Source organism: Stylophora pistillata, chromosome 9, assembly GCF_964205215.1.
Source record: "Stylophora pistillata chromosome 9, jaStyPist1.2, whole genome shotgun sequence".
NCBI lineage: Eukaryota > Metazoa > Cnidaria > Anthozoa > Scleractinia > Pocilloporidae > Stylophora > Stylophora pistillata.
This window is the reverse complement of record NC_142527.1, coordinates 17,505,906-17,529,815: the sequence shown is the minus strand read 5'-3', so window position 1 is coordinate 17,529,815 and position 23,910 is coordinate 17,505,906. Positions and strand designations below refer to the sequence as shown.

Genomic DNA, 23,910 nt, shown 5'->3' with positions numbered 1-23,910 from the left:
TGACACCCAGAGGAAGGGAATATCGATGAGATCTATACGAGAAGCTAAGGCACCGTTCCATTTCGTCCTGGTAAACCCGGGAGTCGATGGGTGTAGATACTGAAAAACATCCAGCACACATTAAGCGTCAAACAGGCCCTGGACGGAGACTGTGCTTTCCCGGGACTGGTCGGATGGGTCCGAGCAACGTCTATCCAATTCCTCTTTAAGCTATCCTGTTGCTCATTTTGTTCTCTCTAGTGTGGTGGTCATCACGTCCAACTCATACTCTGAAGTTTGCATTGGCAAAAGTATTTATGTCCGCAATAAAATCCAAGAAATCTCACAGGCGGCTCAAGCGTACCGTGTGTGATTTTGGGTCTAAAGTTCATTAACGGCAATTACTTACATATTAAGATCGAATTTTAAGCGTATGTGTGGGACGTTATAAAAAAAGAAAAATTATGAAAAAAAATAAAGAAAACGTTTAAAAGGATAATAAAAACAGGAATAAAACGTGTGAAATCTCCTTACCTTTTTTCCGTAGCCGCTTTGTCGCTAACGGTCGTTTTAACGCTGTTTTGGCGACTTTCTTTGTAACACGTGCGGTATCACCAGTCAACTGTATAATGGGAAAAAATAATTAAAAAATTAAGAAAAAATTAAAAAGGATAATAAAAGCGAGGAATATATCGTATGAAGTCCCCTTACCTTTTTTCCGTTGCTGCTTTGTCGTTTACAGTCCTTTTAATGCTGTTTTGGCGATTTTCTTTGTAACGCGTGTGGTGCTACCGGTCAACTGTGTATGAAAAAGCTCAAGGCTGGAAACTTCAATCGATCCCGAATACCAACCGTCGCCACTCGAAGGCCGCCTATAAATTCCACAAGAGTCGACCGATCTCCCTCAAATTTCCACCCACGAGAGCGCTTAGCTATTACCTACCCGTTTCAGCGGGCTAGGACAAAACACTGACCCCCTACTGACCCCCCCTTACTGACCCCCTCTTAAATTCACTGGAAATGAATTTAAATGTATAACTACCATAAGAGCGTCTTCTCAAGTAGGTCAGCCAAACCCCGTCGCTTGGGTATCGCGATTTATGCCTCGCGCTTAATCGGTCACTCACCTGAAAAACGCGCACAAATAACGCCTGTTCTGCAGGCTATAAAGGCAGGGACTCATCTGCGAGTAGAGCCTTTACCAATTCACGGCATACTTGAAGAAAGTTACCTTGTAAGTCCATTAGTCACGACCATTTACCGAATTTTTAACAAACGGAGGAAAAGCCAGCACCATATTGGAAAATGGGAATTAGGGCGTCACCTGGCACTACTAAAACACTTCAAACTTCCGGTTTCTGACGCTTTGGTGGTAGAAAAACAATCCTTTTCGGTGGAAACGTATACAACACAGTACACAATGTTTCCACACATTTGCCACTAGTTTATGAGTGTAGAAGAACTGACAATTCTGGTAAAACGAGTTTGGACGATGGCAGACTATAGGCGCGGCATTAAACAAATCGACCATCTTCCGCCATTTTGGAATTTAAGAGGTGAGTGTATTATTACATCGTAATTTTGTATTGTTAGGTTGTTATCGTTAGCTTCAATTCATGATTTCCAGTGAATTTAAGAGGGGGTCAGTAAGGGGGGTCAGTAGGGGTTCAGTAGGGGGGTCAGTTGATCCGGGGTCAGTGTTTTGTCCTAACCCCTTTTCAGCGGCAAAAGTTTCCAAATTCCGCCACATCGATCCGAGAGCCGATCTTCATCTGCCGGTAACTATTATATAAACTGTTCTAGGCTAAATCAACATAAAAACTCATTCTCAAGGATTGGTTGTAAAATTTGGAATAGTATCCCAGGAAACTTAAGGAACCTTCCAAAACATATTTTCAAGAAAAAGATAACAACATTATTTCAAAATCTTCAAGTTCAGGATAGTTATGTTGACGTAGAACGAATAATCAATGATGTGTCGAAAGTTAAATCCCGTTAATAGTAATGTATAACTTATGTATTCTTCCATTTATTGTCATGTGTTTCCGTTTCTGTATTTTTATCTCATACTGTCATTTCTGCTTTACTGATTTAATATTTAATTTCTGTTTCTTGTATATTTATTGAATCTTTTGTCGAGCCGAATTTTAATTAAGATGTTTTAGCGTCCACACACTGCCCGCCGAGACTAGCTCTGCTATTTGTGGGTTGTACGTCATTATAAAGTGTCAAAGTGTCAAAAGTGTCAATAAAAAAAAAGTGTACTAAAAAGTGTACCCATTCTGGCTAAATCGCTTTGTAGGTACCCGTAATCCTTCTGCCCTTACTACGGGATTCGAATATCAAAGCGCATAATAATAATAATAATAATAAATAGATGCTTATAGGGCGCATTTCTAATCTCAATGCGCCTAACAACAGATTATTAAGACATAAGAATAAGTAATTAATTAACAGTAATGTTTTTTAAACAAAAATGTGTTAAGCCTAGTTTTGAATGTTTCTACTGTTTCCGCTCTTTTAGTATATTCGGGAATTGAGTTCCATAGTTTCGGTGCAGATACTGAAAAAGCGCGTCCACCATATATAGGAATTGGATTTAATAGGTGGGATGCATAACTGTAAGCGGGTTGATGATCTCAGTGTTCTTGATGTTTCGTTGATCAAAAGTCAATAATATTTTAATTTATTAATCCGTTTGTTAACATTTAATTAGTAATTGACCACGTGATTTACAGCCCATTGCGTAATCGCTTAAAGCTGACCTTTGAGTTAATGTGACATTTTGCCGTAACACGCGCTCGATAGCGATCAGTCCCTTTTCCACCTCGCTACCTGAAGTGTCCTGAGAGAACTTTGCTAACCTGTTTCTTGGTACTGGAGTTTTGATTGGATTGCGCCACAGAAGTGAGTAGTGTGTTTGTAATCAGTTGGCATTTTAGTATCATCATTTCGTTTCCCAGCATGAAATTGTCAGGAATCGCTTGCTGTTAGATCGCTCAGAAATTATGTATTATTTTTTGTAGATCGAATAAAAACCAATTAAAAGGAATATACGATTCCGTGTCCAATCAATTACTCGCGGGCCATTTTCCTCCACGATCCACTTGATGGGTGGTATTCTTGTAGTAATAGGTTCTGAATAACTAGTACATTGCTCATTTAAGATCTTATAAGTTATAAGTAATATCTTAAAATTAACTCTTGCTTCGATTGGCAGCCAATGTAGATTCTTTAAAATAAGTGTGATATGGTCAGTGTTTCGTGTTCCGGTTATCATACGAGCAGCGATATTCTGGATCCTCCTTAGTTTTTCCCTTTGATACTTTGGTATCCCATATAGAATGCTATTACAATGGTCTAGTCTAGAAATTACAAGGGAGTTGACTAGCATCTTTAACGCATCATTGGGAAGGTATCGACGGATGCGTCCAGTGGATCTTATAGAAAAAATGGCTTTTTTGCATGTTTCATTGATATGGTCGTTAAAAGATAGATTTTTATCCATTACAATGCATAGATTCGTAGCTTTTCCTTTGATTCCTATTTCATTATTTGCTAATGTTACGGTCTCCAACAATGACGGTTGCTTCTTGAACCGGGAGGTGAAATGCAGAATTTCAGTTTTATCTGGATTGCTCTTCAGCATGTTCTGAGTGTACCATGCAAAAACATCATTTACACATGCTTGAAAAATATTTACAGACTCGGCAGAATGCTCAGGATCTTTACTAGTGATGTTAGTAGATTTGGGTATCGTCGGCGTAGAACATACAATTTAAGTCACGAGTAAGTATAACATCTTGAAGAGGTGCCAGGTAGAGAGTAAAGAGTAATGGGCCAAGTATCGAGCCCTGAGGTACTTCATATTTTAAGAATCGCGGTGAGGATGTAGAATCACTAATAGTCACTTGCTGGAAGCGATCAAGTAAGTACGAGGAGAACCATTGAAGAATAGTTCCAGTGAAGTTAAAGTAAGTTCTAAGTCTCGTGGGCAGAAGATGGTGGTCTATGGTATCCAACGCTGCTGATAGATCAAGTAGAACCAGAATTACTTCGCCTTGAGAGTCAAGTATCCTAAAAATATCATTACTAACTCTAAGTAGAGCAGATTCTGTTGAGTGATGTTTCCTGTATGCAGATTGTAAGGAAGGAAATAGTCCATGGTAGTTCAGGTAATTTTGAACTTGAATGGCAACTGACTTTTCAATTATCTTAGAGACAAATGGAATATTGGCTATGGGTCTATAATTGGCAAACAAATCAGGCTCGAGGTTAGGTTTCTTCACTTTCGGACGAACCAGTGAGGTTTTCAAAGAAGTTGGGAAGACTCCAGTTTCAACGGATTGTCTAACGATTCTGCTGATAAGAGGTAATAATAAGTTTATGTTGTCTTTAATGATATGTGTTGGAATCGGATCAAGAGGGCAGGTCTTGTTCGAGAATGATATTATAACGTCTTTAGTATTCTTGTTTGATGGTGGAATGAATTCAGAGAGCTCACAGTGAATATTTCTTTTTTCCATTTTATGAAGTAGCTGGGTGTTGTTCGAAAGGTCGGATAGTTCCTTACGTATGCCTCTTATCTTGTTTATAAAAAAGTTGTTAAAATCTTCAGTAAGTTGTTTAAGAGAGTCATAAGTAGGCAACGCAGTGTTTTTTATCTTGAGGAAGCCCTTCAATAAGTCTGTAGAGCTGATTCCGATCGGTCTGTTCTATCCGAGATTTAGAGAAGTGCATCTTTGTTGTTTCAATTAAAGAATTATATTCAACAGATTTTGATTCAAATTTTTGTTGATCAACGACCAGGCCGGATTTTTTTAATTTGCGCTCCAGTCGACGTTTTTCACGTTTGACTTTCCGTAGATCTTGATTATACCATGGTGCATAGGAACGTTGTTTAATCCATCTAGAATGAATTGGTGCCGCAGTATCGTAGATATCTTTAAGGTCTCTATTATATAGAGACATCAAGTGATCCAGTGACGGTTCAAACAAGGAATCTATCTTTGAAAAGGTATTATTGATATCGCTTTGCAGCTTAGTAGCATCCAAAGTCTACGTAGATCTATATGTGATTAGTACTTTTGAAGATGGTGGTTTGGAATAGTTCATTGTGCAGCTGACCACTTTGTGGTCAGAATAGACATCAGGTAGCACTTGGACATTAGCTATTAATTCTTCTTCCTTTCTAGTGATAATCAAATCGAGGGTATGGTTACCTCGGTGAGTAGAACCTTTAACATGTTGGACTAGGTTCATAGAATCTAATAGATCGTTGAATTTAAGAGCATCTTGATTGTTTGGGGTGTCCACATGGAAATTAAAATCTCCAACAATAGCCAGTGGATGAGTGCAGTCCTCCGTTAAAATTTCAACTAGTTGAGAAAACTCTTCAAAGAACATCAGTGTTGTTCGCTTGTTCTTCTTCGATGGTGGTGGACGATTAATCAGGACCAGAAGTATTTTGGCTTTCCATGTGATATATAAACGTCTAGGTGTTCAAAAGATGTAAAATTAGAGCTTGAGTTTCTTGTCATTGTGAAGGCTTTCCGGAGAAACAGTGCTACGCCGCCACCTTTCGCATTTTCTCTGGGGATTTGGATGACTTTAAAGTCTTTCAATGTATTTAAAATCTCGGCTAATGAGATGTTGTTTCCTTTGCAATTTAGCCAAGTTTCTGTGATGGCGAAAATATCTAATCGGTTTGATGAAATGATGTCGCATACTGATCCAGATTTTTTCTGAAGGGACTGGGCATTCCATAATGCAAACTTGATTTTATTGAATGAAGATATTCTATTTTCTTGCTGTCTTTGAGTAGAATTTTTCTGATTTATATCGTGTTGAGAAGTATTCAGCGACGAGTGAAAAGGTTGTTTACAAACGGTAACCAAATTCGACAAACAACGCCGTCGATTTGCAAAAATACCGTCCACATAATTCAGCTCCAAACGAGCTTTGATTCGAACTGGAATTTTATTGCCGTTTCGCCTTCCACCTCGGTCAACTCTTCGCTTTTTCAAGAGACACATAGCCTTTAAATGATTACGAAGTTCCAGTGAAATATGGGTATAAGACCTCAAGTTACGGAGAGTCGAGGGGGAATACATAAAACGAAAGCCAGAGGGGAGGTGTGAAGAATGATCGAAGGTGTTGATGTGGTAAATGTTCTCTCGGCAAAGATCCGCATTGAATTTCCAAAGTTGATTCGAAGGGCCAGGATTACGCTGAACATCCATGTAGATAGTAAGATCGATAGGGAAAACAGCAGAAGGCAGATAGAGACACAAATTGCCACGCTTGCTCCAAAGAGAAACGGTTCGTTTAGGTGAGTGAACATCACATCGTTGTGAGCACCGAAAACCAACGGCCAAATAGCTCAAATTACTTGAACAACCAGACGACATACTGAAGCAGCCAAAAGAAAGCAAACTTGAATGAGAACACTTCACAGTGAAAATTAAGTCCAGGCCGGGTAACGAAAATCCCAAGGAACAACAGAAATAGTAGTTCTATTTATGCACGCCCTCAGGACAATATAAATTGAGAGAAATTATCCCTATACATACCCCTCTCTCAAGGATAATTTTCTTTAATTGTAATTTTAGTGCGCTTTCCTGCCGCACGCCTATTTGCAAACAACAACTGATTGGTTAGTGTTTCTTTGGTGAAATGTGATATGTGATGTTTGGCAACCTGCGATTTGTTTTATATATGATAACATGATGTTATTTAGTCATGAAGATAAAAACACAAGCCGAGTAAACGCTTCCTTTGAGCGCTACTCTAGAAGCCTGAGTTTTCCTTTCCCAGTACTCCACAAGTTAGGGTGCGTGGAAGATGTTTAATGAGAGGATTGGACTGGAAGAACTGCATATCTTGCAATGGCTAATTCAGGTAGATTACCTCACGGGATTAAGGGGCAGTGGTGCAACATAACTGACAAAACACATTTTCCAGAATACAGAAAACGAACTGGCTCGATCTTGATGCTTCCTCAATTTCGAAAATCGATGCCGCTAATTGCTGATCTGTATGCTGGCGTAGCTATTGACTTATTACCTCCACCTCCGACCAAGAGACTGACTCATCTAAAAGTAGCGGATGACTGTTTACAAGGTTACAAGAGCCGCTACGGTTTGAGAGAAAATGAAAACATTAATACTAACCGATGGGGAGCTCGTCTGAGCAACAGTTAGGCGCGATTTTTATCGACTTACGCAACTGCGTCCGACAAATTTATAGAGCTTATTGTTTAAATGGTGTATTGAAGGTAGGAATATTTTGAGAGAAATCAATTTTAATTTAATCTAAAACATCAATTTATGATAGGGCAGTAGCCGGTTTCCGGCGCTTTAGGATTCAAAATAGAAACATAAACACTGATTTCTAAAGCTAAATTTTTGCTTAGTCACATTGACTAGCTTCTTGATAGATTCGTTAAGTTTTATGGCTTATTACTTCTATGAATTTGGCGAAGAGTTTGGTAGAGAGATGACTTTGTTTACATGAGCTCTTGCCGTTTGCGTAAATTAAAAACCATTAATACAATGGAAGATGCTAAGCTAGCTAAAAGTACAGTTAGGCAGGATTTTTTGTTAATTCATTAATCTGTGTGCCTATAAAATAATGAAAGTGAGTACTTGAATGGTGAGGCAAACTAACCTAAATTTGTGACTGGCCTGTAGGTCTAGTGACACGATTCTCGCTTCGGGTGCAAGAGGTCCCGGGGTTCGACCCCCGGACAGCCCCGTGTTACCCTACATCATGATTACTTTCAAGTTTTGTTTCTTTACTAACTTACCTAAAGATGAAGAAGAGACGAACCACAAAAACAAGTAAAAACGTCTTCTCATCCAGAACACTGATGAATTTTCTTCAAAGTTTGTTTTAAATCATGTTTTGAGCTGTTCATTGGTGCGCACTCGTCGCGGTTTTCTTAACTTGTTCATGTACATTAGCCAAAGTTCTGATTTTGCTTTAAAATATTTTCTGTGAATCGAACATTTCTATACAGGTTTTTAACGTGGAAATTGAGTGATTAATTGAATATGATTTAAAGAAAATGTTGCAAATTCTAATCACTAGTCTGAGTTCGAAGACAAAAATATGCTCTTAAAAACAACATAAAAATTATCCCCCTTATCAATCCTTGGGTAAGTTAATTAAAGAGGAAACACATGAGCTATAAAAGAAAGTGTCAGCCTCGGTAACTACTTGGTAAACATTTCTTTTGAAGTTTATATAAGCGATGCGTACTCTTCATTCTGAAAGGTTTTTTTAGGAGAATAATCAAAAGGATACGTATGATGCACGATCCTCGCAGTAGAGAGCGCTATTTATGTAATAGTGCAGCGCTCTACCAATTGAGCTAACAAGCCAACTGGGAGCAGGCCGTTAAGTTGATTCGTAATAAACCCGTGATGATAAATCAGATACAATGCATATATGAAGTTCATATATTTTGAACTGCGGTATTAGATACGTATGATGCACGATCCTCGCAGTAGAGAGCGCTATTTATGCAATAGCGAAAATCAGACCTGAAAAAAATCAGGACTGTACGGGATTCGAACCACTGACCTCTGCGATACTAGTGCAGCGCTCTACCAATTGAGCTAAAAGGATATTGGCAACATGTGGAGAATCCGGGTATCGATCCCGGTACCTCCCGCATGCAAAGCGGGCGCTCTACCATTTGAGCTAATTCCCCGATGCCTCGTCACTTAAGTTTATATAGAGAAATCCATATGGTAGCATGCCCGGCTCCCGCCTCTCCGGGGATCCGGCCCCATTTCTATTTAGATTGCCCAGCATCCATAATTTTTATCTTGACAGATTAGCTTTACTTAGTGAATCTGAGAGACCTAAAATGATAAAAAATGATTCTTCAGATAGTTTTGGTGTTGCATGACTTGAATTGTCTACTAGCTCAGTTGGCAAAGCGTGATGCGAATAACGAGGTGGGGAGTACGACCATCGCGCTCTACAATAAGAGACCGGTAGGTCTTCGTCTGTCTTGTCGAATGACGTCGCCGTGAGTGTAGTTTTTCTCGGAAAAGAAAGGGTCAAGGTATTTGTTTTCGTTGGATAGGCAGTCCTTCTTGTTGTAAATTTGTTGCACACGTCTCGTTAGTGTCTGGCCCGTGACCGGCCTTGAATGAGGTCGGTTATAGGACTTCGAGTCATTTGTCACTATGGATCGGTTTCCTTTAAACTGTTGTCCGCAGTGAGTAACAACTTGAAATGCTAATCAAGCTAAATCTGTAAAGAAAGTTATCACCAATTCAGTTAGGCGATTAGATCAAAAGCCAAACTGATTTTCGGAAAGAAGGCTGTTGCATTCGAGATGTCTCATTGCCTGCTTTAACAACTTTGTCTCCAAAATCTTTGACAGAGAAGGGAGAATTGATATTGGTCATTAATTTTCTATTTCTGCCGTGGAACCAGACTTGAAGAGGGGAATCACCCTGGCCACTTTCCGTTCGGTAGGAACGACTCCAGTCGCGAGAGAAAGGTTCAACAATAAATGTTGAAGGCTTTGTGATGACTTCTGCTGCATCTTTCAGTAATTCAGTTGGGAGATTATCTTAACCAAATTCCTCAGCTCACTGCGAATCTCTGCCTCTTTCACAACTCTTAAAAAGAGTTCCTTTTTAACTAGAGGGAGTTTCATTTCGCCAGGATTGTTCCAGAAAAAGTCACGTAACAAAACGATTTTCTTTTTAGTTTGATGGCGGCGTTAGCAAAAAAGTCACAGAAGTTGTTAGAGATTAATTTCTTATCAGACGTGCACCTCCGCCAATGTAATCTATTGCATAACTTGCACTTATTGCAAAAAGATATACATCGGCGAAACAGGCAGAAGACTAGGTGACCGATTCCGAGAACACCTTCGAGACGTGGAAAGGACTGACAGGGACACATCGAAACCAGTCGCTAGACATTTTAATTTACCTAATCATTCTAAGCAACATATGGCAATCTGCGGTCTTTCCTTACACTTAGGTAGCATGGAAAGCCGTAAAAATCTTGAACAAAAGCTCATCTTTTAAACCGGCAGTCTAAATCCCACAGGGATCAACAAACGCTTTTCATTCCACTAATTTACTCTTGTTTTTCTCCGTTGCCATGTTCCCACCAATAACGTAGCTCCATTTTCTGCCTTTAAAAGCACACACAACCCACAATTCCTCTATTCGCTCCGACGAAGGGCTAACGCTCGAAACGTCAGCTTTTGTAATCGTTACGGTGGCCAATTTACCATTTCAACTTTGTTGATATATCCAAATAATTTCTTATCAGTTGACTTCGTATCGTTTATTTGAAATGCTGATCCTTGCTCTGAAGGTAGTTTTATTGGATACAGCCGTTTTAATGGCTGTCCAGAATTCATTAGGAAAGTCGGAATTGTCTTTTAGAATATCCTGGTGATGTTTCCTCTTGCATTTTTTAATAAGACCTGTGACTCTATTACATTGTCCCTTGCACATAGATGAGTCAGGTTCTTGGTCAGTTCTGCGAGCTTTCCTGAGTAAGCCACCCCTCGGGTTCATCTCGTGTTTGACCTCTTACGTCAATCACGGATACAATCGTCCTCTGACCTTCCTTTCAATGAACGGCGCATGTTCTTAAATACACCCCTGTAAAATGTTCGCTGCAAGCAGTATTCGCAAAAGATTATGCACAGACTATATCCATGGATACAGGTTCTTCGCAAAATTACTTCAGATCGTAGTGTGAAAAATTTCGGCAGGTTGTAATTCGAGGCTGATGTTCCACATTGTTTACTTTACAACCACAGCAGATTAAATCGTGTCGCTCAAGCCAGTGATTTTCTCTGGTTCATTACTGCAAATGATGTCAGTCAAGGTCACGGATTCGCGCATAATTCTCGTGCGGGTTTCAATAAGCTGTTTTAGCCAGGTAGGCTAAGACCGATTTAATTTAGTTGTGATGAAAAAACACCTTCAGACTGAATTGTTGCAGTTTTTAGTACATGAGGGCGTTTATGCTGATGTATGAATCTTGCTGATAAATTATTCCTTAATTAGAAGCTTAATAATTTTATAAAAAATAATATATATTCACCTTCCTTTCTAGTTCCTATTTAATTCCTTTCTTTTGTAGGTAATGATCTTGCTCTCTCTTGATGTAACAATTTTCTAGCAGATATGTATATGTATTTTTCCCCATATCTATTATTTTATGTTGTATATATCTTAACTCTAAACCGCTCAGATTAGCTATGCTTTTTGCGTTGTATAGTTACCGTTCTTTCATTAGTTAACTTTCAATAGTTATTAATAATGATAATAGTAATAATAATTCTATGAATCAAAATGTAGATAAAACAAGGCTTAGTTCACTTTATATGGAAGCTGACCTTCTCACCAGTAGTGCTGTATTTTTCAGTCCATCCGAAATCTTACTATACAATGCAAAGATCCGATGGCAACAGATAATTGCAGTTCATCTCACCAATGAGAATACATTCTTTGTCATATGATGACAATGTGGAAAGCGTTAATTCAAATCTGAAATTTAACGCTGTCCAAAGATGTTTTGAAGAAACTGGAGGACGGTAAATTACTCCAATAAAGAAACCTTTTCCGTTTTGAAATAAAATATCAATCACCGCACAAATAAGGCCTCGTACTTTTGAAATTCAAATCTTGTGAACCACCTAACTCTTGCTGTATATAAGATATTTTACTAAAGTTGGCGGCAATGTAATCTAAATTCGTCTGGTTCTCATTCATCCTTCTGCTCATAGAGATGACTGTAATCTTTATTGTTTACTACCTCCCACATGCTACTGACCTTATTGGATGCAATTCGCAAAATGTTCTCCTTAAAAAATAAAGGCACTGATGGGACTTGAACCAACGACATCCTGTTTACTAGACAGGAGCTCTTGCCATCTAAGCTACGGCGCTCCTTCTACATCTTTCGATTTAGGAAAAACTCGTTCATAACTCAAGAGACAATTACCGCCACACTGCCTGGACTATTCACGTTGTCGTTAGAGGAGACTATAACACGACAAAAAAGAAAGAGCATTGATCATAGTTTTCGATCATCAATAGTGAAGTTAAGACATTCATACCAGTAATTACCCACAAACCAATCAAAGTAGACGTTAGCCACTTTTACAATTGTTTTTTTTTTTGTTTGTGTGTTTGTTTTGGAGTTCTTAAAATCCTCTTTTGATATCTTTCATAAACTTGAACGTCGTCACAGCGGAACAATCGTCAATTCCATATAGCAATCTCTTTTCGCCACGATAAACAAAAACAGAAACCTCGTTAATTCCTTCAGCATCTTACATTGACCGACTAAGAGACTTAGAGACGAAGTAAAAGGATGAGAATAAGGCAGCCGGCTTCTTCGCCTGTATCCTGAATCCTCCGCTCCTTGGAGACGCGGTCAAATAAGTGATCGCGAAACTTTTTTTTTCTAACGTTAAGTCCACTATGGTGAAGATACATCGTAGATGCACTCGAGACTACAACAGAAACAGTGGAGTAGAACGGAACATTCTCCTGTCACAGGCCGGTAACTAAAGTTGACTATGAGGGAAAAAAAATTATGGAGAGCCTTACAGAGGCTTTCTAAGGTGAATATCTGTCGAACTTAATGCAGTAGCATTTGAACGCAGAACGCATCGTCCCCAAGTGGGCTTGAACCACCAACCATTCGGTTAACAGCCGAACGCTCTGACCGATTGCACCACGGAGACAGTCTACACATACTAGAAAGAAACCAGAGTTGGAAATCATTCGTCATAGAGGTGTTCTGTAGGTTAAATAATTTAACACATCTTGATAAGAAAGCCAAAAATACTTCCCAAAAGTTGATTATAAATACCAATTTTGCAAAAACACAATTTTCAGACAATTAGAGGTAATAAGTATCAAGGAACACTCTGAGAAAGTTTCCAATGATCTTGACGATCGATAACTTCAGGTGAAGATAGAGGTTGGATTTCGGTAAGCATCAAATTAACAATAATTTGGTCTCCAACTGTACGGAGGAAACGACCAAATTTAAATGAACGGACACTTTCATCGTTATCACCTTAAACATAAGGAACTCCTGTTGGAAATAATCTCGCCTTAATGGTCCTTCGCTGTGACATCACTTTTTTTCTTTTGTTTGAGTTGTCTGTGACATAGCTGACATTACTTATACGAATCTCGGCAATAATCCCGTCCTGACAACTTTATTTTCAACCGATAGGTGAATATGTGCTCAAACTAATTTTTTAGCATTTTGGTCTATCTCAGACTCAATGGTCACTTAAAAAGAAAGGTTCTTATGAAAATAAAGGTATTAAATTTTGATTTGTTTGATATCATTTGAATCTAGAGTAGATTTTGAACCATAGAAACAATTGCAGGCGTGAGGCGGTCGTTATAACCACTACACTAAAGAAACCTTCACTTTGACATGTTAACTAAGAGTACGATTAAAAAAAGGAGAAAAAGTTACATGATGACCTTCACGAAGCCTTTGACAATCAGAATAAAGGCGTATTATCAGTGACGTGTTTTACGTATTTTCTAGTAGGTGGCTGTTGTTCATGTGGTTCCAAGGTTCTTAATGCCTGTTGAAAATTATCTATCTAAATCAAAGTGTAGGTTTCTGTAGTGTAGTGGGTATCACGTCCGCCTCACACGCGAAAGGTCGCAGGTTCGAGTCCTGCCAGAAACAGGTTTCGTAATTGTGTATATGCTTCAAAATCTGTTTTGGTTTCAAATTCTATCAAACAAATCAAAATTTCGTTATACCTTTATTTTCACAAGAAGCTTTCTTTTTGAGAGGCCACTGAGTCTGAGAGAGACGAACTTCTAAAAAAAAACCCTTAATTTGAGCACATGTTTACCTACCAGTTGTAAGTTAAATTGTGTCGGGATTACTAGCCGAAATTCGCAAAAGTGATTTCAGCTGTGTTACGGACACCTCAAACAAAACAAAACAAAAAAATTATGTCACAGCGAAGGACCACTGGGGAAGGTCGCAGAGGGAAGTCTAGAGCTGATTTCGCGAGTGACGCCACGAAAAATGACTTAGCACCTACCGTCCAAGATAATAAGAAGCTGTAAAAGATGAATTCAGGGCCTGAAATCTGTCTTATTCAAATGTACAATGATTGTAACAAGTGAAACCACTCAAACCCCATTGTCAACCGTATACGTTGTCTCCTTCATATATTGAACTTCCATCGGTGGAACGTAGTAAATTTCATAACTGCACTTCTATACGCGTACGGTTTCTAGAGCATCCTATTCTTAAAAGCATAAGTTTCGTCAAACTCCTTTGCAGTCTCTGCCGTCAGAGAAGCTTTTCGGAGCAACAAGCAAGGGATTAACAGGATCATGATAGATTTCATTTAATTCTTAACTACAGTAAGCCTTGCCTTTTCTTTAGATATGATGTTTTCTAAAAAAAACCGGTTAACTAAATTCCCAACTAAGATAGAAACAATTAGATTTACTCCACTAGTCAATAGTCCTCGGTAGCATAAAGAAAATAATCATTAGAAATCTTTCTAATTATATCGTTTCTTTTCAGACCAATTTTTAAAATTCTTCTTTTTCAAGATTCTACCTTCATCAACTAGATTAGAGGCCTAATGTCTCTTACGGTCTAGGGCAAAGCATTAGATCAAAAGTCACCTACGGCCAAATAAACCCCGCAAAAATTTGGTGGTGACGAAGATTACTCGATCAGTGTCACCATTAATTACGATATTCTTAACCAATCGGTCGCCACAAATAAACCTTTTCGTTCAGAACAAAAACTTTAGGAAGCTGGATCATTGGAGCCAGCTTAATTACCAAACCAATGAGATGAGGCCATGGGTTCAAGTGCCATCGGTGTCTTTTTTGTGAGGACATTTTGCAAATTGCACCCAAAAAAGTCAGTACCATGTGAGAGGCAGTAGTCAATAGAGAATACAGTAATTTTCAGCGCGGTAAGGATGAGTTAAACCAGACCAGGTAAATTCTGAGACTTCTTTATATCGCGGTGTCGGCGTGTTGATAATATTTCTTGCGGTGATGCGGTTTTTGTTGTTTTGCGGTATTCAAAATCTCCCATGTCCCCCTCTCGACTGTCGACCTAGAAATCGACCAAAATATATACAAAGGTACGAATTCAAACTTCTATACATTTCCAACAAGGCAAGGAGAAAAATATTTTTATGTTTTTAGACTTCGTCAATTATTGAACGAGGTTTCTGTTGTGTAGTGGTTATCGCGTTCGCGGAAGTTCGCAGGTTCGAACCCAGCCAGAAGCATAGTTCACCGTTTAGTAAATATTTTTGTTCGCATCGTGATTCGACAAGAGGATGCGAGTCATCATGTATGTTATCCCCGTTACGCGCAATTATCTGTGTAGATAATTGCATTTGTAGTTTCTGTGGTGTAGGGGTTATCGCGTCCGCCTGACACGCGGAAGGTGGCAGGTTCGAGCCCTGCCAGAAACAAATTTTATTACAAGCATCAGGACAATTAGCATCAGGACAATTAGGACAATCAGGACAATTAGGACAATCAGGACAAGCATCAGGACAATTAGGTTGTCATGGCGGTCAGGCGTTTTTCAAATAGTTCCCGGAAAGTTATAAAGTTTCCCAATATTATCTGTGTGATACTTGTAATATCGCATTGGAGATGTCTTTTAATCACACCAAGTCATCATCTTGCACCATCTGCAACGCTAGGAACCCTGGCTGACTGGACGGATATCAACTCTTCGACAAGCATTTGCAAATTGGTCATCCGCCATCTTGGTTCATTATCGTGTCGCCGACGTTGCATTAATACCTGTACACAATTTGGTCGCAAGGGCTTTTCTAGACCTGTAGCGTATTACTCCAATTCGAATGCCAATTTTTCGGCCGGAGCTGTTAATCATTTGCGGTGATGTCGATGTAAATCCAGGACCTGTGAGTAAACGAAAGCAAGCAAGGTCTACTGCTCCAACGTGTCCCGTCTGTGAGAAAGCAGTTGCAAAAAGTCATAAACGCTCTATCTGTTGGATATGTCACGATATGATGCATATTAAATGTTCAAACTCCATGGCTAACTTTCGAACTTTCCCTGCTTCATCGCCCATTTCGTGGACTTGTAATCGATGTGCTTTCGCATCATTACCATTTCTCAACGACAGCTCACAAGACTCTCATTTTGGCGTTCTTGAAGGAGAAAATGGGGACTCAAGTTTGCTTTCTTCTTTATCACCCACTCCAGTCGAATGGTATAAAGAAAATATTAAAGGCTATGACAAGAAAAATCTCTCGATTGGCCATCTTAACACAAACAGTATCATCGGCAAAATAGATGAGATTATGGATCTACTAAACGAATGCCGTTTTGACATTCTCTTTCTCTCTGAAACGAAGATTGACAAGTCTGTTTCTACAAAGTTATTATCCAACTCACATTACCGTGTCATCAGGAATGATAGAAAAAGGGGTGCCGGTGGTCTATTAGTTTATATTCACAATTCTTTAACTGCGAGAAGACAACTCAAGCTTGAACCAGTTGGTGTAGAATCTAGTTGCCTCAATGTAAAGGGGAATACAAATACATGGTTTTTCGTATGTGCCTGTTATCGTTCTCCAAGTAAGTGTAAAGTCACTGACTTTATCTCTGCCTGTTCTACTGCTGCAGAAAACATGCTAAAAATCAGGAATGAAATTGTATTTGTTGGAGATTTCAATATCGATATGATGGCCTATGTTGATGGGAATTTGCATAATACGAATAATCCTTTGGCTGATTTCTGCGATCGCTATTGTCTCTCAAATACAATAACTGAACCAACAAGGGTTACTAACACAAGTGAAACCCTAATTGATGTGATCCTAGTTAATCGACCTGAGCGATGGACAAAGAGTGGCACGTTGAAACTTGGAATAAGTGATCACGATCTTGTATACATTGTGAGAAAACCACGCCTACCGAAATCGAAAGTGCAAACGATTGAGTCCAGAAGTATGAAGAAATTTGATGAAGCCTCTTTCTGTTGTGATTTATCTACTGCTCCATGGGACAGTGCCTTTGTTTATAATGATATTAACGATGTCTGAAATCACTGGTCAAAGCTCTACAAAGACATAATAGAGAAACATGCGCCTATTGTAAAAAAAAAAGGGTTCACGCAAACCAACTTCCGTGGATCAATGTCCAAATAAAAAGAGCAATTCAACTGAGAAACAAACTATACCGCAAATACCGCCTTAGTCGGAATGACGAAACTTGGGAAAGTTATAGAGTACAAAGGAACTTAGTTACCAAACTTAAGCGAACATCTATTAAACGGTTCTTCTTGGACTCTTCAGCTAACGCAACAACTCCTGGAGATTTTTGGAAGCGGGTAAAGCCTCTTCTACCGTCTTCTGGACAAGATAACAGCGATGGCACATGCATAATGGTTAGAGGTGCAGTTGTTAGTGATCCATCAAATCTTTTCAATAAACACTTCTCTTCACCTGTTCTTGATCGAACTGTTTTGACTAAGTCTGTCGAAGATTTCGAACATCATCCAAGTGTGACTTCAATCTCGTCGCGCAATTTCAATCTTGGATTTTCATTTCAACCTGTCAGTACGGAATACATTGGTAAATTGCTTACTGGCCTGAAAACAAACAAGTCTTGTGGACCTGACAATATCACTCCCATGATTCTTAAGCTATCTGCGTCAACAATCAAAGGGCCTTTGACTAAGCTCCTTAATTACAGCCTTGCTAACTCAACGTGGCCACAGGAATGGAAATTAAGTAATGTTACTCCAGCCTATAAAAAGGATGATAGCTCTCTTGTGGAAAACTACAGACCAATCAGTATCTTGTCGTCCATTCCCAAGATTCTTGAGAAAGTTATGTATGATCAGCTCTATGATGCTTTCAAGACCCACTTCTCTCTCAATATGTCTGGATTCTTAAGTGGGCACTCATGTTGCACTGCTCTTCTAAAAATGGTGGACGACTGGAGACTAGCCCTGGATTCTAAGAAAGTCACTGGCACTATTGCCATTGACCTTTCCAAAGCTTTTGATTCTGTGTGTCACAGTTTACTCCTAGCCAAGCTGCATGCTTATGGTCTGAATGATGACGCCCTCAGATTCGTCCAGTCATACTTAACCGAGCGACAGCAAAGAGTTAAATTTAATTGCAAATTCTCTGATTGGCTTCCCGTTCAATGTGGTGTGCCTCAAGGTAGTCTTCTTGGTCCCTTATTTTTTAATATATATATGAATGACTTAAACTTTGCTGGCCAGATCGCTTCCTTGCGTCTATATGCCGATGATACGACAACTTATCGATCTCATCACGATATCACTTTCTTGGAAATTTTCCTGAACCATGACATTGACATCCTCCTGTCTTGGCTTTCTCGTAATTATCTTATGGTCAACAACATAAAGTCCCAAGCTATGATGATCGGAGATATTGCTTACGACCCTCAATTTATCATTGGTGACTCTAGAGTCGAGTTATCTAACTCACTCAAAATCCTTGGGGTCACAATTGACGACAAGTTAACATTTGCTGATCACATTCAGAGTGTCATAAAAAAGGTCTATGCCAAGATTGGTGCCCTTAGGAGACTCAAAGAACTTATACCTGTAGATGTCTCCCTATCACTCTACAAGGCTTACATACTTCCTCACCTGGAGTACTGTAGTCCGCTATTGCTTGGAATAAATAAAACACTGAGCTCTAAACTTGAGTCAGTCAATAAGTACGCACTCAAAACTTTGCTTAATCTCGGCAATAATGTTGATTACAATACAATCTTAGCTAAAAGCAACATGAAAACTCTAGAACATAGGCGATTTTATATTTCCTTGGTTTTACTTTTTAAATGTATGAAATGGAACGGTCCGGAATATATTAAAAACTTTTTTAAATTGCGGGAATCTAGATATAGTTTAAGGAATAAAGGTGTAAATCTAGTGCAACCAGGGTATAATAATAGATCGTATCATAATTCCTTTACATATAAAGCTAGTCACCTTTGGAACAGTTTACCTAGAGAAATTAAAACAGCATCTACGCTTAGCGATTTTTGTAGTAAACTTAAGAATTTCGATTTTAGCACTCTAGGACCAATCTGTAAATGTAATACATGTAGTTGACTTTTATTGTACGTACACATACATTGTCATTCTTATTCATATTCATCTACTGCAATATCTTTCACCGAACATAATGTTTAGACTCTTTTAACTATCAATATTAATCACCTACAATTTTACAATTATCACTCGTACTCTAAACTTATATATTTTTACCTATAAAGTTTTAAGTACTTCTAATAATATACCTTTAATTATAGTTAATTTATAGTCTACCGTTTTATACATGAGCCTCTGGCTCGGGCAATTGGGCAACCATGCCTCACGTTAGACAATAAACTTTGATTGATTGATTGATTGATTGATTGATTGATTGATTGATTGAGCATTTTTTGTTTCCTCTCTGCGATTGGAGAATGTGCAGATATTGCTTAGGTGATATCTGAACCATAACAGATCCAACTTTTATCACCATTCTCTTTTCATGAGAAAGGATAAACGAAAACACGTGTACCTGTGTTTAGTCAGTCCGGATCCTTTATTTATGCGCGTGCAAAGACTTCACACAAACTAACTACATTTGTTAGAATGAAACCTTTGCTGCACCATTTACTCTTGAGCCGTTCTTTGTTCATCGGAGAAAACCCGTTAGTTTTATTTCCTTTCTTGACGTTCGACTTGCAATTATTTGTCACGATTCCCACATGTGATGTTCACTGCTCCCGACGGAAGCTTTAAACGCCTGTAGGTCCGTAAAGTGTACACGTGTGTGCATGGAATGGCGATATATACTCTAATGAAATGGAAGTCAGATAATTTCGCAAAAGCAGTCATTTATGAGAACTTTGAAATATCCATGTGTATTCTCTTTGGTGGGACTACATATCAAGCATCCGCGTAAGACGTCGATCTTTTACATTTATCTAGAAGCCGCGCTTTAGTCCTTCCTGTGAAGCTATTGCATCCGGAGAACAAAGACTTTTTGCTGTCTCTAGCATATGGAGGAGCCTTTTTCAAGTAAAGCAAAATATCGATATTTATGTAACTCGATTTGTTCCCTCGAAATTTATCACAGGACGATTCCGTAATTCGAAAACAAAACGGAAACATGAAACTCTATCTTACCATGAGGTCTTCAACGCTCAAGGACGACGAAGGCGAAATGATGTGTACTAGTTGCGTACGTTCCTAAGAATTATGTGAAGGCCGAGAAGCTTTGATGTTTTACACTAAGCTATGCCCATGTTATTTGAAGTTTTTTGAAGTTTTATTTATATATTCATAAATACATAGCAGTTAAAAAACTGAATTGCGTATTTACTCACATAATACAGATAGTAAAATTAAACTAATTTAGATATTAACTACGTAGTTATTAAAAAGCGTTCAATCGGCTAAAAAAAGGGAAAGCTAGAATGAGTTCGCTTTAAGACATGAGGAAATAATAAAACTATTCTTAAAACGACTGGTTTTGAAGCGTTGTACATTAAAAGGTCGCGCACGCCTTAACAAGTAGGTAGTTTCATGTGCTGCTGGTATTAACTTTTGAAGACGGTGATTGTTGTCATTTACAATTTTTTCGAAAAGTGACTCACACATTTCGTCGTGATGGATGGCTAATTCTTTAAATTTCATAATATCCAGGGCCTCGTGATAGCTATGATCAGGACAGAAAATGGACATTGCTCTCTTCTGTACGTGTTCCAATTCTCGCATTAAATATTTAGGCAAACTATAGTGAAAAACCGGTACTGCATAGTCCATGATTGACCTAATACAACTAGAATAAAAGAGCCCTCAAAAAAGAAACAACAACTTTGAGTTTAAATTTACAAGACATGTTTCGACATTCTCATGTCATCTTCAGTTGCAAATGAGCATGTAACTGTTGTACATTTGAATTTAAATTAAGGTACGTTACAAACTACGTGTCAGTGCTTACGTTACATTTGAATGTTAAAAACGCGAAAGATCTAAATAGCGCGCGCTTGACTAGATCAAAAAATAAATAGATAAATAAAAAAAATAAATAAATGTAATAATAATAAAAATAAATTAAAAGACCAAGGAACAACATAATTAAAACGAAAGAGACAATTCTAGATGTTTCAATTGCTGATTAAGGATAGGTTTTTCCCACTTAATATGCAATGCCTCTTTGATCTTAATTTGGTATTTTGAAGCGGCAGAATCTAAGATCGTGAAACATTCAGTATCACAAGAGTCAAGACAGGCCCTTGATGATTGCAGGTGCTTGTAAATATGCGAAGTTTTGTCCGACAAGAGGTGCTCACGAACTCGTGTACAAATGTGGCGAGTGGTCTCACCAATATAACTGACATTACAGCCAGCACATGAAAATTTATATATGACACGCGAACGTAGACCTAGTGGTACTGAATCTTTCACACTGAACATGTTTCTGAGTTTAAAAGTACTGAAGACTAACTTAATATCTAAATCAGCTCTACAATAACGTTTGAGTAGTTGTCTTAACTTAGTCTGAGCGATGTTCGAAAACCGACCAACATAGGGAAGTTTATAATAGTGCGCAGAAGGTTAACCGGAGTTAGAAGAGGCGTTCTGCCCAGTAGGAGGATTCTTTTTCTTCGCTAGATACCTGTAAATGATCTTGTCTATGACCCCAAATGGAAAACAATTTTTCCGTAGAAAGAAAATAAGTTTCTAAACATCCAGATGAAAACCAACCCAGGAATTATTGATCTTGTATGCTCTGTCAATCAACGTTCTGACTAAACCTAATTTGTAAATCAAAGGGGCGAAGCTGAAATAATTGGTAAGAAGGCCAGTAAACGTCTTCTTGCGATATACACTAGTGACGATGGATGTATGATTATTGTCTAACAATATGTCTAGAAACGATAATTTCTTATCAATTTCCTTTTCCATTGTGAAACGAATACTAGGATGCCTGGCGTTGATATGATCAAAGAACACAAAATGCTCATTTGCAACTGAAGATGACATGAGAATGTCGAAACATGTCTTGTAAATTTAAACTCAAAGTTGTTGTTTCTTTTTTGAGAGTTATTGTCACTCTGCTGTCTTTACGTCCTTTTAATAAAAGAGCCCTAGATCAGTACGAGCAACCTTGGCTCTCTTAAGTTGAATCAAGAAATATTATCTCTTAGAGGCTTTTTTAACAATTTCATTAATATGAGTATTCCAGGTCAAATTACTGGAGATATTAAGATCCAAAAGCTTTACATTTTCTACCATTTCTAAAGCATCATCGTTGATGAGAATGGGCTCAAACTCTTGCTGGAACTTTGAAAAGGATATTCGCATCTCTTTACACTTTTCATTGTTTAATTGGACTCTATTTTCCAGGGACCATTGTATTACTCTATCTGTATGACGCTGTGCATTACTAAGCTCCCCTTTTTGCAACCGTTCCGGAGATGGTGGTGTCATCTACATATTTCCATAAAAGAGCATTTTCGACTACTAGATCGTTGATCATAATTAAGATGGTACTGATCCCCACTCAGATACACATCCCTCACTAAGTTTGATTCTTTGATATCTGTCTGACAAGAAGTCGATAACCAAATTAATTACGCTGTTTGGCACGTTTAACTTACATAATTTATTTATAAGGATGCTATGGTCAATCAAATCAAAGGCCTTGCGATAATCGAACAAAATAGTTCTTATAGTAGCACCATTCCCGTCGGTGCCCTCAGACCAAACATGAAGCATGTCCAGTAAAGCGTAGGTGGTGGAAGACCTTGGTACTGCGCCATACTGATTCATATCGAGATTATCAAGAACGGCAGGCATGATGTAACCGCGTACCACGTACTCCTCTGCCACCTTCGAGATACATAGAGTGAGTGAGATGGGTCTAAGATCTTTCTTTAGGATTTGCACGGGTTTTTTCTAAGGAAGCGGGGTTGCATCAGCCAATTTCCACGAAAGAGGTAGGCGTTGCTCTTTAAACGATACGTTGATAATTTTGCATACAGGAAAAGCAATAAGATCGGTGTGTTCGCGCAGAAACCAGTTGGGAATCCTGTTAGGACCACATGATTTAAATGGATTAAGTTTTGATAGTGTTTTCCAAACACTTTCTTCGGATACTTCTAGGAACTCCGCCAAACGAGTAATGGGGCACAACAGACGATACTCTTCAAGAGGCTCGAGGAATGCTTTATTTATGGAGTTCGCCAATTCATGTGTGGGTAAGTTCTCAATTTCCTTAACGTTTATATGATTGATGAGATCCCCTGAGAACATTTTTCCACCGCTTAAACGTTTCATCTCTTTCCACCAAGCTTTGGGGTCTTCCTTCTTCATATGCGCCACACGTGACTCGTAAAACTTTGATCTACAAAGCTTTTTCTCTCGGTTAACAAGATTCCTATAAAATTTGAATTGAACTGAATCTGCACCTTTTTTGTGGAAAGCCTGTTGCCTTTTCTGGATCAAAACTTTCAAGTGTTGTGTCATCCAGGGAGCATCACGTGTATTTAATCGAACTTTGTTCACAGGCATTAAAAGGTCAAAGCCCGTATGAATAACCTTTTCGAAAACACAAAGCAAAGCATCACAGCTTTCAAGGGAGCCGAATAACAAGGGCCAATCTAAGGGGGATAGATATCTTCCCATCTCCGCTTTTCGGCTGGGTCGTAGAAAATATTTACTAAACGTTTCATGGACCAATTTAAGCAGTTGAATCTCTTTGACTAGGTGGATAATGTTTACTGCTTAAATCATTTTTCTGGTTGAATCGTTTTCACTGGTCTCACTACTTTAGGTGGTTGAGCCATTTTATTTAGTCAGACCATTTCCACCAGCTTGATCATTATATTA

At 38.5% G+C, this 23,910-nt stretch overlaps 4 non-coding genes across 4 annotated transcripts; 2 read left to right on the top strand and 2 right to left on the bottom strand.

Annotated features, from left to right (window-relative positions):
* Positions 1–8,622: 8,622 nt before the first annotated feature.
* Positions 8,623–8,695, bottom strand: Trnaa-ugc (transfer RNA alanine (anticodon UGC)). Its single transcript has one exon. It is a non-coding gene; the product is annotated as a tRNA-Ala (tRNA).
* A 3,955-nt stretch (positions 8,696–12,650) lies between these two features.
* Trnan-guu (transfer RNA asparagine (anticodon GUU)) lies at positions 12,651–12,724 on the bottom strand. The gene has a single exon. It is a non-coding gene; the product is annotated as a tRNA-Asn (tRNA).
* Positions 12,725–13,625: 901 nt separating this feature from the next.
* Trnav-cac (transfer RNA valine (anticodon CAC)) lies at positions 13,626–13,698 on the top strand. Its single transcript has one exon. It is a non-coding gene; the product is annotated as a tRNA-Val (tRNA).
* Positions 13,699–15,402: 1,704 nt separating this feature from the next.
* On the top strand, positions 15,403–15,475 carry Trnav-gac (transfer RNA valine (anticodon GAC)). Its single transcript has one exon. It is a non-coding gene; the product is annotated as a tRNA-Val (tRNA).
* Positions 15,476–23,910: the final 8,435 nt, after the last annotated feature.